Source organism: Amphiura filiformis, chromosome 2 (assembly GCF_039555335.1).
Source record: "Amphiura filiformis chromosome 2, Afil_fr2py, whole genome shotgun sequence".
In the NCBI taxonomy this organism is placed as follows: domain Eukaryota; kingdom Metazoa; phylum Echinodermata; class Ophiuroidea; order Amphilepidida; family Amphiuridae; genus Amphiura; species Amphiura filiformis.
Window position 1 is genome coordinate 76755487 of NC_092629.1, and position 14619 is coordinate 76770105.

General features: G+C 36.0%; 1 long non-coding RNA gene across 1 annotated transcript; it reads right to left on the reverse strand.

Annotated features, from left to right (window-relative positions):
• Positions 1 to 668: 668 nt before the first annotated feature.
• LOC140137107 (uncharacterized) lies at positions 669 to 2165 on the reverse strand. Its single transcript, XR_011856803.1, has 3 exons — positions 2071 to 2165; positions 1230 to 1259; positions 669 to 767 (listed from the first exon to the last, which is right to left on the reverse strand). It is a non-coding gene; the product is annotated as an uncharacterized lncRNA (long non-coding RNA).
• Between the last annotated feature and the right edge of the window lie 12454 nt (positions 2166 to 14619).

Consider the following 14619-nt stretch of genomic DNA (forward strand, 5'->3'; position numbering starts at 1 on the left):
AGTATTTTTGACCGCAATTTTGATAGTAATCTGTGCATTGCAAATTTATTGAATATTATGTAATCTTAATTTCTTCACAATATCATCAAAACGTAATTTCAAAAATATCTATCGAAGGAAAAACTATTTATCTATACGGAAACTCTTACCATAATATTATTAACTTGCGACAAGTAACTTATTTTGCATCAAATTCTTCCTATTCAAATACATTGGAAGAACACCCGCTGTGCTTGGGGTCACATTCCATAATGCTAATATGTCTGCGCCCATGGGTGCCACGTGTCCAGAAAATTTTCCCGTGAAAATTTACATATTAATTCTGACTGATCGTGTAAAATGTTAGTTAGAAAAAAAATGGAGAAATTTTCAATATGAAGGCGTAATTGAAGCTGTTTGCAGTTCGTTTCCAGTGGCGTGCCTGGTCATTTAGTCGGGGGGAGTGGGGGATGGTCGGGTGGAGAAACAAAATTGGCGAGTGAGCATTGTTCTGGACCGATTTTGCTGCCATATATTTGCCGAAACATGAAAAGGAATTTGATATTGTGTGTCCCCATCCTAAATATGGCGGGGACATGTTCCCCTGTCCCCTCGGGATTGACGCCCATGCCCCGATGTAGACCTACATTGTAACCAAGGTATGGTTAAGACACCAATAGGTGACCTACCTTCGCACTGCTCCCCGTCCCATCCGGGCATACATTCGCATCGACATTCATTCTCATTTGCTATCAGTGTTCCACCATTCACGCAATCTAAGAGGCAAACTAAAGAGAAGAAAAATACAAAACGATGTAAGCACTAAACCTTTTTAATTTGAAGACTCATATTGAATTGATCAGCTTCATATACTTATATTATTTGCATCATTCTGCACTCCATATATACATCTCCCAAGAAGATTTACAGTAGGAATTTTAATTGAATGAACTCTCGATCCAACTACAACGCGAACATACAACCTTGGCTACAACCAATCACAAGTGAGTTGACATGGTTGGATTCGCTGCCGCGTTACGTACGTCGCGCAGTTGCACACGCTATCATACATCGCGCAGTGTACGCGAAACAACATCACGCTATATGCCAGGCTGTGTGCATTCAATTGAAATTTCTACTGTAGTTATCTGTGATTTGTTTGTGCGCTCTGCACTTGCGTTTACCTAAAATTTTATACTGATAACAACATAACGCACTTGTGGATACATTCGCGATTTTAGATAACTTACCAAACCCTGGCGACCCTGGTCCAAATTTGACTGCAATGAAAATTGAAAAAGAGGCACAAAATGGTCCATAAACATTTCGAGAACATTATGATATTTATTAAAAAAGAAAAGAAAAAAAGAATACACTATGCTCTTAATATTGAAATGATTGAGATACCGTTGCTGTTTGTTAATTAGAAAAAGTGTTTAAGGGGAAGGTTGGAATTCTTGGGTGCTTGGCGTTTTTCGGTTAATATACTTCTAGTGCCCATTTCTATTCTCCGTTATGTATTCTTTTCCCCTATATTATATTCACGAACTACCCTTCATAGCCCATATTAATTATAAAAACCTGTATGCTAAACAATGTTTGATCTGAAACTGGCACGCCAAATATCATATTTTAATAATATTGCTCCGGAGCCTTGAAGGGGGGAGTTGGGTAGTAAGTCTACGCTCAAATACTACAAATACAGACTTGACATTTAGTATGGAATATCTTTTTTCGCAAAATTCCAAGACTGTTCTGGAAGGGGTCTGCATAAACCGCACGGTTAAAATATTAATTGCAGTGTGTCGGGAGATGGTGTAAAATAATTGTTTGATAGAAAATGGGCTTTGCATGAGTTTACATTATGGATACCGTTTATAAGTTATGGGGCATATGTTTTTAAAGGAATTGAGATCTCGGATTTTTTATAATATGTTCATATGGACAGCGTATTTATTACAATTTACAATGGATAAATTGAAAAAATAGCGACTTTCTATTACATTTATGTCTTTGAAGATGTCACCTATCTGGTTCTAATTATTTTAATACAGTGTGTACAAGCTATCATTAAAACAAGGTATACTTTACCACATGTTCCACACATTTCTGGACAATTTCTAAGCACTATTGAGTTGTTACATTGTTTCGTCGTCCAAAGAGGACATCGTTCATTTACGTCAAAACATTGATCTGCAAATTAAAAAAAAAAAATAAAAAAAAAAAGTGGTAACAAATTGCTTGAGTAGTGGATAGTTGGGATACTCTCTGGTATGCATAATTATATGGACCTTTCGAGTCTTTATAATCATGATAATGGCACACACATACTGCGTTGACACTATTTTATTTGATCCAAGGTTGAAGACTAGATACCCAGCAAATATTCAAAATTTCGGGTTATCTAAAGGGTACAAAACGTTTTAATAGCATTCAGGAAACTTGACTTAAGTCGAGTTAGAGTCTTCGTGTCATATTTTTCTAGTTTTGGTTATTTTGCTTAATAGAATATATTTCTGCAAAGTGATACATTGATCTTTTTGGTCACATACATGTATTGTATGCAGTTATGAGTTATAACAAATAAATAGATTAAAAACGAAAGTTTTCGCTATTTCTCCCTCCCAGGATGCAAGCGAATACACAAATCTGTTCAATTATTCGGCACAGAAACAGTGGCAAAAACAGAACTCAAAAATCACTTTTTCTTGAATTGTGCCCTTCCAGATTTCAAATTTTGGTTGAGATAAGTTTTTGAGAAATGCAGAGAAAATTACGCCCAGTAAGACCATCGATCTCATTGGGCCACTCAGTGCGAGATGCACACTATACGTTTTGTACACAAAACATGTTCACTTCGGCACAGAAACCGCGGTGAAATCAGGAGTCAAAACATCCTTTTACTTAATTATAAACCTTCAAATTTGAGATGGTGGTCGAATTTTAAAGAAGATCAGTACAATTCCCCCTTTTAAATTACTGATTTTCTTACAGGATATTTCAGCTATATAAAACCAAATCTAATCTGAAAAAACAAAAATTATAACAGTCATTCTAGGTGCTTGCCATTCAAAATGAAATGGTCCTAGCAACCGGCAGACTGCAAGTAAGTGGAAATATTTGGACTAGTTGTAAGAAATTAAAAATAAAAGCACTCTTATTTTCCGCATTCGAAATCCTTGACTCTCTGAGGCATTATGAAAGTGTGCCTTTTGTTTGAAGCAAATCGGACATACGGTTTTCAAAATATATCAATTTATATTTTCTTTATATCTTATTGTTTTTATCAATAATCAATAAAGTTAATGAGCTAAAATGACTGGAGAAGCTCATTAACATATAATTTTTGCCAATATTTTGCTAAAAATCCATGCATAAATGTTCAGGGTACTTTTATTTTTGCATACTTTTGCCTTGAAACTTGGTCAAAGTGTGTCTAATATATTCTAATGTATTATATAGTGAAGCCGCTCCCTAATTTGCATATTTGCATAATTAATTAGCATTATGCAAATTAGCTCATTAATTATGAAAATATGCAAACTAATTCGCCAGCAAAGTGCCAGCAACTAGATCACGCTTTTGAGTTCTACACCACGATCGAAATGATCGCAACACAAAGTGTATGGCATGTACCACCAATTCGCTGGCGAATGGTTATTACCTTCACAGTAGTCTCCCATCCAGCCGTTATAACACTCGCATTTACAAGACGTTTCATTGAGTACACCACCAGGTTGTGCACATTGAACACCGCATACTTAAAAGATGAAGAAAACAAAACAAAACAAAACAAAATATTGGTTTCACACGAGACGTTATTTAGACTAGCTAGTTCTAAGTGTCTGAACTTGAATTAATACTATGTGAATTTGCTGCTGATCGCTACTACTCCCTATATTCCGGATTTTTCAAAATGTCCTTTTGCCAAAGGTCTTTTGCACCTAATTATGTTTTTAATTAGTTATTTAATATGTCAATGTCAAAGATTGTTCTACCCTGATGACCAGCATTATACAGACAGCCATGTGTTATCCTGATTGGGATTCATATTCAGATATAATTTTGATTGAAACCACAGTGGGTTGAAACGTCATATTCGAACTATAAACGAAGACCGAATTAAAAAGACTAGTTTGCGTCTGACGTCAGGGTAACGGCGCGATGTGATTGGTTGCTGACCTTCGCAGTACGGCATTGTTGGTTAGGTTGACAGGACGTCAGACGTAAACTAGTCTTTTGAATTCGGGCTTCAATTATAATATGACCTTGCCCTCCACAATCTGTCAAAATTATTCCAATAGGTGACAATGAATGCTATTTGAAAATACAGCCGGCCATTGATGATTATTTTATAGATAATTAAAAGTTAAAGGACCTTTTGCTAAAGGTCTTTGGCACCTACGCCATATGTTTTTAATTAGTTATCTAACCTGGGTGAATGGTTCAATGTCTAACATTGTTCACCCATGATGCTCAGCATTAGGTGCGCAGACAGTCAGGCGTTATCCTGATCGGGATTTGTCTTTGTCATTCACGGCAATTGTCCTACGGTTCAAATTAATAATTCAGTAATGGTTAAGTAATGGAGAAAACGATAATAACTTTTTGATATTTGCTTCCACCAGGAATTGAACGGGCAGCACTATTGTAATAAACATCTCAAAAACGGTAACTAAGCCCCCTTAAATAATGGTCATTATTAAAACACGGGCTATTGTATTACAAATATGTAAAGTGCGTTGGAAGCAGAATTTATTTCTACACATTTTGACATTTGATACGATAGCCCAGAAAACAATAAAACATCGGTCAATTTAATGTAGTGAGGTCCAGATTTGAAAGTTACCTTTACAACAATACAAAAACACTCAGATATCATAACACAGATTTCCTTCCATTATACTGAATACATAACAATAGAATTTACTGCAACTTTCAAATCTTGGGTTACATTGATTAAAATGTACGCTGTGAGTTTAGTTAATTGCTACAAATGAAGTATCAAAATGTGCAGAAACAAATTCTACTTCCAGCGCATTTTACAAATTTGTAATACAATCACCCGTTTTTTAATAATGGACACTTTTTTGAGATGTTTATAAAAACCAGACGAGAGTGTCTCACTTCGATTTTGAGTCAGTCCCTCAAGTACGACGATTTCTTTTCAAAAATTCCAATATACAGGGTTGAGCAATACCAGTGTACTTCGGTTATATTTATAAATGCGCTTTTATAAATACGCACGTGACCAGCAAGCGTGACCAAATCCTCATGCATTGACCACTATACAGAAAGGACCAGGAACTCTAATGTCGTTATACTTAACTCTACCCTCCAATGCGAAACTATCGATGAGCAAATTCTTATCTCGAGTAAAGTTGAATTTATACTACATCGCTGAGCTATACCGACTTTTACCAATGAGTAAGAGCGCTCTTATTGGTCAAATACCAATCGCTCGTCGCTCAGCGATGGAGTATAAATTCAGCTTAAAGCATATGCAGTGGATGACAAAGACCTCGCAGCATGTTCCGATAAACGACTGACTGTTTCCCTCTCTGGGTATCACGGGAGAACAGTGTCTAACATAGAATAATTATGATTCACCCAGTAGAAATTTAAAATGTATTAAATAGAAGCGTATCCAATAGACACTATCCATACCAAATCCTTCCGAGTTAGGGTTGTGCTCCTCTGCAAAATAGATAATAAACAATAGAACAATTAGAAAGAGGGAAATCCATTATTTTTGTGAGAAGATTGCCAATTAATATGGATCGAAATTGTATGCAAATACAACATGGTTAGATGCAACTATTTTGCAGGAGGTTACGGGCTTACAAACTTACTAAAGTGTTCTTAAAACATTATGATCGTATTATAAACACGTTTTGGATTTATTATTTAAAAGTCGAGTCATATGAAAAACAAAAACAAACAACAACAACAAAAAAGAAAAAAGAAAAAAATCAAAACCCCCAAAACACTAACATTTTAAAAATATTGTGAAAATGTTATTGTATTGATTTTTGCAAAATATTTTGTAACTCTTAAGGGGGTACTACACCCCTGTGGTAAATTTGTGACTATTTTTGCATTTTTCTCAAAAAATAATAACACGGTGGTAACAAAAGTTATGTATATTATTGGGGCAAGGGATCCAATTACTACACTGAAATTTCAGTGACTCAAGACAAGCAGTTCAGTATATATGATAGGACATGAGGTACATCGTAGCGGTACCTTATTTCTTATCATAAATAACAAACCGCTTGTCTTGGGTCACTGCAATTCAGTGTAGTAATTGGATTCCTTGCCCCTATAATATACGTAATTTTTGTTACCACTGTGTTATTAGTTTTGAGAAAATGCAAAAAATAGACACAAATTATCGAGGGGTGTAGTACCCCTTAAACAGTTTGTTCGACTATATTTATAAATACGCACGTGACCACCTCTGCGCTGATAGCTTGTAGACAGTAAGTCTTGAAGTGACCTTTTACATAGCGGATGGTCTTCCTGTACATTTGAATGCAAAAGTGATAATTTACGCGAGACTGTACAGCAAAATTGTATATTTTGTTCAACATTGTTATTATATAATTGTAAACGTTTCCGTCGATAATTTTTTTCCGTCGAGTAATACTTTCAAAATGTTATTTTTTGATAACATATTATAAACTCGGAGGTCCCCCATGTGCAATAATAATTATTGCTTGCTTGTCTTTGTACGTTGTGCCATGGGTCACGTGCGTATTTACAAATGCGTATTTATAAATATAGTCGAAGGTAGCTGTAGTGTTATGTTGAAAAGTTTTCAACAAAAATGTTTTTGGAGCGTCTTATACCTTTCATATAACGACAAAACGTTTTCTGTAAAGACGTTTTCTGCGCGCTGTAAAAGTTTTGAAAGGTTTGTGTTTTAAGGTATTTTTTTTTTTTCATAGCTTGATTAATTATGTTTATCATACGACATGTAGCCCGGGCGGGGTACTCGAGCCCAAACTTGCTATATAAGTGTGGCGTCAGGAACTATAAATGCGACTATAGGTTTCCTCGACTCATTTCATTTATTATCAATACATTAAGGGATCTGGAATGAGCGTTTTGAGCGTTTCGACAGTATTTTTTAGGGGACATGAGAGCACCTCAGACGTATCGAATTGCATTCTGAATACGAAGCATGTATATCTGATATCCAATAATTTTTATTTTTTGAAAATCACGATATAATACAAATTTTATGACAAATTATAAAAAATTGATATTTTTCAAATTTTGGATATATAACAGTCCTCGAAGTAAATTTTATAAATCTAATGATATATTCTTAAAGTGTATGTAGCTGGGAGGAAAAGCCGACGATCAATTGAACATTTTGACCTTTCATATTGAAGATATGGATTTTTTTCCCAAAAAGCCCTAATTTGTTTTGGTGTTTTGGGAAAAAAATCCATATCTTCAATACGAAAGGTCATTTTTTCAATTGATCGTCGGCTTTTCATCCCACCTACATACACTTTAAGTATAAATCATCAGATTTATAAAGTTTACTTCGAGTACTGTTAAATATCAAAAATATCAATTTTTAATGATTTGCCATAAAATGTGTATTACATTGCAATTTCAAAAATCAAAATTATTTGATATCAGAAGGACATTCTTCGTATTCAGAATGCAATTGATATGTCTGATGTGCTCTAATGTCCCACAATAAATACTGTCCAAACGTTCATACCCTTCCCTTAATATTAACAGGCACACGGTAGTTTTTTAGTTAAATAGCCAGAACAGGAAATATCTGGTCTAGTCGCCGGCGGCAATCCCATTCTGAAAGTTGGTCTTAACCCTGGAATTAAATGGTTAGTCTAAAGTATATAAAAGTGTACATATTTTAGCTAGAATGGCAGAGACTTCATAAATTCATTTGTGAGGTCAAATTGGGCCAAAATACCTATTTTTGGCCTCAAATTCTCTAAAACGTTTATTGGGCCACTTCTATTTTCTTTTCTTTTTTTTTTATTAATTTTTAAAAATATCTAGGAGGTATTATTTTTTTGACCAACTTTGAGAAATTTGCACCAAAAATGGTCAAAAAATCATAAAATTAAAAAAGAATTAAAAAACAAAAAAAAACAAAAAAAAAAACCGACTCCTAGATATTTTTTTCTAGTTTTTAGAAATTACTAATTTTTGTTTTTGTTTTTTTGACCCAAGAATTTTTTGTTACGTTTAAAGAAAAAGAAGTGAGCCAAATACCGTTTTGGGCACAAAATGAGCATTTTGGCCCAAATTTGACCTCACAGATGAATTTACCGACCTCACAGATGAATTTACCAAGTCTCTGCCATTCTAAATATGTATACTTTTATACTCTAGTCCACACTCAAAGCAAGAAATTTGGCCTCACTATAAAGAAGAGGAAAACTGAGTCAACAAAGTCAGCCACCGAATAACCATCTTCATAGAAAGTGACCAACTGAAGCAAGTCCAAACCTTCACCTACCTGGGAGGAGTTATCACAGATAACTCAACCAGTACGGAATACATCAAACGGAGGATTGGACTGGCAATGGGAAGCATGCAGAAGTTAACTACAATATGGAAGTCATAAGAAATCAATACTGACACAAAAATGGAACTCTACCAGGTGCCAATCTTGTCAATAGCAACACATGACTCAGAAGCTTGGACACTCAAGAAAAGAGACGAGAAGAGATTGTTGGTGTTTGAGATGGATAATGGGAGTCTCAAGAAGGGATAGGCTACGGAATACGGCAATAAGAGATGCAACAAGCAGCCAGGTCACAAGAATAGACAAAATCAGGTAAATCCTTCATGTAATTATTTCGTGTAAGCTAATCATAACTCTAACCCTAATCCTAACCCTAACCCTAATCCTAATCATAACCATAATCCTAACCCTAACCCTAATCCTAACCCTAATCCTAACCCTAAACTAACCCTAACCCTAATTTCATGTAAATTTACATGAAGGAATAACCCAAAATCAAAGCCAAACAACTGTTCTACTTTGGACACATCGTACGGATGCCACAGGACAGATACCCTAAACATGCCCTTGAAGGTAGAATACCTGGACACAGGCCTAGAGGTAGACCCCCAAAACGCTGGCCTGATAACATAAAAAGCAGCTGCCAAGAACTTGGGATTACATCAATCAACAAAACAACAGAGGCATATGGACTTCCATGGTGAAACGGCTGCTAGCTCCAAGGTTCCCAGGATCCGAGGGAGGAAAGCAATAAGTCCAAGTCCAAGTCCAATACTTTTATATACTTCAGACCAACAATTTAGCAGTAATGAGGCCCATAATTCCAGGGTTAAGACCAACTTTGAGTGTAGTAATTATCTTTTTCTAGTGTGACTTCTCTTTCCACACACTAAATTTATTCAAAAATACCAACCATACTGATATGAAGCGTCTTTTAAAACAAGTGAAAATACCTACCACAAAATTGGCAAGTAGCTGGACAGTGTGCTTCCAGCCATTTCTCATATTTTGTTTCATTACATATTCTCTTGTAGGCATGACAGTACCTCTGTCCAATAGTGTCGATGCATTTCTCTGGAGAGATAAGGAAAGTACACGAAAGAACCGTTTTAAAAATAATTGTAAACTTTCTTCCATATTCTGATTTCTAAAAAATAATCGAAGGACCATATGGCTAAAATGTATACTCCCATTGCACCATGTTTACAAACTAAGTACGCCTCATTAAACCGCTTGCTTATTGTAAGGTTGTTGGTAGTCTCAACGCTAATGCCCTGTTTAGCCAATAATAATTATGGGTTTTGAAACTACATTATGGAGATTTGTTCCTTGTGGCGACACAAACAATACTTCAAATGCACCATAGGATCATTATATTGATTGCAATAATAAGATCTTCAGGAGGTCTATCCTAGTGGCTTGGCGTGATTTATCCGGGGGGGGTGTAGAAGCCGTATTTCGGCAATATTTCTGAATTTCTAAATTTTCAAATCGATGGGGGGGGGGGGTGCCCACAACCCCTCCACTACCCCGCACGGTACCGCTTTTTGTTGTTTTTATGATGTGTGGTCCCATTGAGTATTCCGCGTGGAGCATATTATGGGTTCAGGTGCATCCTTGTGGAGACATTTTGGCTCCATAAGAGAACACCTTGAAAATTGTCAAAAGTGTGTAATTTCCATAAGGGAGGTGTTCGCGTATGGTTATGCATGTTGTGTTACTAAGTATTGACATGGATGACTTACCGTCGCATTCGCTTCCACGCCAGCCATTTTTACAAACACACTCACAAGACTCCTCCAGAAGATAACCAAACTCGCATTCCTTAACACATCCAGCGTTATTTTGAAGCCAATGTGATAGTAGCCTCGTATTCCAGGGGTTATCATAACCTACTGGTAAATTATTGCGAATTACATCCGCAGCTGAGCTGTAATAACAAACCCATAATGATACTACGAGGAAACGGAATAGATACTGTCGCTCTGCACAGCGACTGAAGAAGAAAACCATACTGGACAATGCCTAAATGACGATTAACGTGATTCATTGAATAACAGCATATTCGATATCCATTGAAATACGTAATTTTATATTTTTACATAAAATAGGTCTACACGATATACATGTGAAACAGAAAAAGGCCATGTGACAGATTGACACATGATGGTACAATTTAGCCAGTACTTTATCTGACCATGAGCTGCACCATATGTGCCTTTTATTTTTATATCAATTATCCAAAAAGACAAAATCATAATCATTATAAACGGAAACAGCAAGGTCACAACATATAAAGACAAAACACGATTATGAAATAAAATTGTTTTATTATTGCATAATTGAAAAAAAAAATAGGCCGAAACGAAAATTATCTAATTAAGATTTTCAACAGTTCATTGTCTCTGGTTTAAGTGAAAACACATAATTAAATTAAACAAAAAAGTATTATTGGTATAGGAATAGACTAGTTCTATTGCACTTTTGTAGATATTTGTTTATAAAGGATGCGTTCGGCGAGTGTGCATAAAAACTTTTTTTTTTAACTTGTTAATTCAGGTGTATTCGGGGAGGGGGGGTATTCAATTTAAAATGGATATATGTGAAGGGATGATACTTTCACTGGGGCAATAGGGGCATTCGGTGAGAGCAAAATGTAAAAATATGGGGTCATTGGGTGAGTACATGGCTTTTTTTAAATTGAACCTTTGGGTGAGAGCCGAAACATTGTCACAGAACAAATCAGGGATAAATGAAAGTTGCTGTTCAAATTTAAAAAGGTGTCTTCGTGTGACAGGGCATGTGCTGAACAAATATGGGTCTTTGGGTAACAGCGACGCTGAAATAGGGGTCTCAACAGTCCTACATATGCATCACCTCCAAAATGAGACTGCCCCCGCACTAGTGGCGTAGATTTATTTTTGACATGAGGGTGGGGTTTGTGGGGATGAAAAAAAAAGTCTTGAAGTATAGTGAACCCAGCACTTTTGGTGACAGTAAAAATTTATGGTACAAATGCATATTGAAGTTTAACTAGGGAAAAAATGGTGCAAAAGTGGAATAAATGCGCGTGAAGCGCGAAAAATTGACACTTTTGGGGCTAAAATGACCAAATATGAGTTTAATTTGGTCAGAAACCAATATATAGAGGCGGCGTCAACATCGGTTGTATGGACCAACCCCCTGGAAAAATATTGGTGGAATCTATTCCTCCCATCCCCCAGGATTTACGCCTATACCCCTAGCCTAATCACCCCAAGAAGGACCTTGAAATTAATATTATGCTTATGCCTGGCAAAAAATGTTACATACTGCACATTCTTGTGCTTAAGACACAAATAAGTTTTTATGGTCTGGTTTCATTATAGTGAGTTTTAACTTTCAAACATGGTTTGTTTCGTGTCTACAAAATGAATTATCCATGTGCATCATCACTATCCATTCACTAGAGGCCTACGATGGCACACGACCTTTGGAAAAGTACACAGGTCTCCGTGTATTGCCAGGGCACACCGACATCGCCTGGCTAATAATTACTTGGTATACCAGAGATACTAAAATCAATACCCGGGATCGATACACGTGAATGTGCTATGCACGATTTTCAGACGAAAATCTTTGGATACCGGAGTAGAAAATGATGAATATCTCCCGTAAATGATTTCGTGGTTCCTTTCACTTGAATATTATGTGTTGAACAGATATGATAGGCGTTAGCTTGCGTCTTGAGAACGAAGCTTGCGTCTTGAACTCAAAAACTGACAATAATTCTGATTTTATATGTGCCGAATTATATAGCACAGTATATAGGCCAATCGTGGGTAGTCTAAAAGCATATGACTCACACACAGCGAGGCCAGTCACCGGGCAATTGTCAGTAGCCTTAGTCAGATGTCCTTCGGCCCATTATGCGTATCAAAACTATTAAACAGGTCGGAACAAAATGGCCATGCGTGGCGGTGGATTCAACCTACCTGCGATTTCTGCCATGAAGATATCGGGGCGATGACACTGTGCAGGGGAGACAGAGATCAAATGGCATACAAAACGTTTGAAAAATATGTGGCAGCTTTCGTGAATGTTGCCAGAACTTCGAAAATGTCCTTTTTGAAACAAAATTATTGACATTTAAGTGAAAAAAGAACTGGGTCATATGCCATCTTTTGCTGAATAGACTATAGGTAAACACATTACCCTGACCATGAATAACCAAGTCAGGAATGCTGCAGGAGAAGTGTCGAACGCTCTCAGGTAGTAAGAAATAAAATGGTTACATTCGTACATTCATGTTCAGGATTATCATATAATACAATATTTAATAATGATATTCATAAATCATTACTAGTATGTTCATAAACGTGTACGACATTGTTAGTTTTGATATTGTATATAGTCCGGCTGCAAACACCATATTGGGTTAGATGGTTTTGCCAGTTAAAGTTTGTTTTTTTGCTGGTTATTGATCTTTGAGTGGTGTAGAAAAAGATTCCGTGGGATGTAAAATCGTCACCCTTGGGCAATCCGAGATATTCAAGATGGCCGCCACGTATCTCTGAAATAACATTCAAATGGTGTTTTAGTGACAAAAGGTATCATACCAAATAACTAGAGTGTTTTGGGCAGTTAAAGTTTGTTTTTTGCTGATAAATGATCTTTGAGTGGTGTAGAATAAGATTCTAAGGGGTGTGAAATTATCACCCTTGGTCTATCCGAGATATTCAAGATGGGCGCCACGTATCTCTGAAATAGCATTAAAATGGTGTTTTAGTGACAAAAGGTATCATACTAAATACTGTTTTGGGCAGTTGAAGTTTATTTTTTTGCTGATTAATGATCTTTGTGTGGTGTAGAATAAGATTCTAGGGGGTGTAAAATTGTCACCCTTGGGCAATCCGAGATATTCAAAATGGCCCATTCGTAACTCTGAAATAGCATTCAAATGGTGTTTTAGTGACAAATGGTATTATACCAAATACTTATATTGTTTTGGGGCAGTTAAAGTTAGTTTTTTTGCTGATAAATGATCTTTGAGTGGTGTAGGATAAGATTCTAAGGGGTGTGAAATTGTCACTCATGGGCAATCCAAGATAATGTAAGATGGCCGCCACGTATCTCTAAAATAGCATTCAAATGGTGTTTTATTGACAAAAGGTATCATACTAATACTGTTTTGGGCAGTTAAAGTTTATTGTTTTGCTGATAAATGATCTTTGAGTGGTGTAGAATAAGATTCTAGGGGGTGTAAAATTGTCACCCTTGGGCAATCTGAGATATTCAAAATGGCCGATTCGTAACTCTGAAATAGCATTCAAATGGTGTTTTAGTGACAAATGGTATCATACCAAATAATTATAGTGTTTTGGGCATTTAAAGTTATTTTTTTTGCTGATAAATAATCTTTGAGTGGTGTAGGATAAGATTCTAAGGGGTGTGAAATTGTCACCCGTTGGCAATCAGAGATATTCAAAATGGCCGACACGTAATTCTTAAATAGCATTCAAAATGATTGTTTTAGTAACAAAACAAATAATTATAGCGTATTTAGTGCGCATTAATGGTAGTGTTGGCTCAATATGTAATATATGCACGTAGATTATAAATTGACACGCTTCAGCGATCCCAAATTGCCATGATGGCGTCCCGTGAGTTGTGTAATGTATTTTCTTGTTATTTCATTTAAAGTCATAATGTACAATTTTTTTTCAGAATTTACCTTTATTTTTTTCAAAACCGATTTTTTGGCATATTTGTAATACTTACACATGTTCTAATTTGTTCTAATAATGTCGGCCACGATCGCAAACCGTACTCTCCTACAAAACTACGCTCCCTCCACATGTGGAGGGAGCGTAACCAAACTGGCCGCGTAGGAGACTAACTCTGAGGTCGCACTCGCTGTCCTAATCCAAATCGTGCGAGATGTTTCGAGTGATAGAGGTGAAGTTTATGATGTTGTTTCTTTGCAAATTCCCAATGTTTTTCGCGTCCAAATGTATTGGGAACTTTCATAATGATTGCATATTATCATTTTAGAAGAAAAAAAGAAAAATCTAAAAATTTAAAAAGATCGTACATTAAGGCTTTAATCATTCTTAACCATTTGCATAAAGTTTTACCTGTCT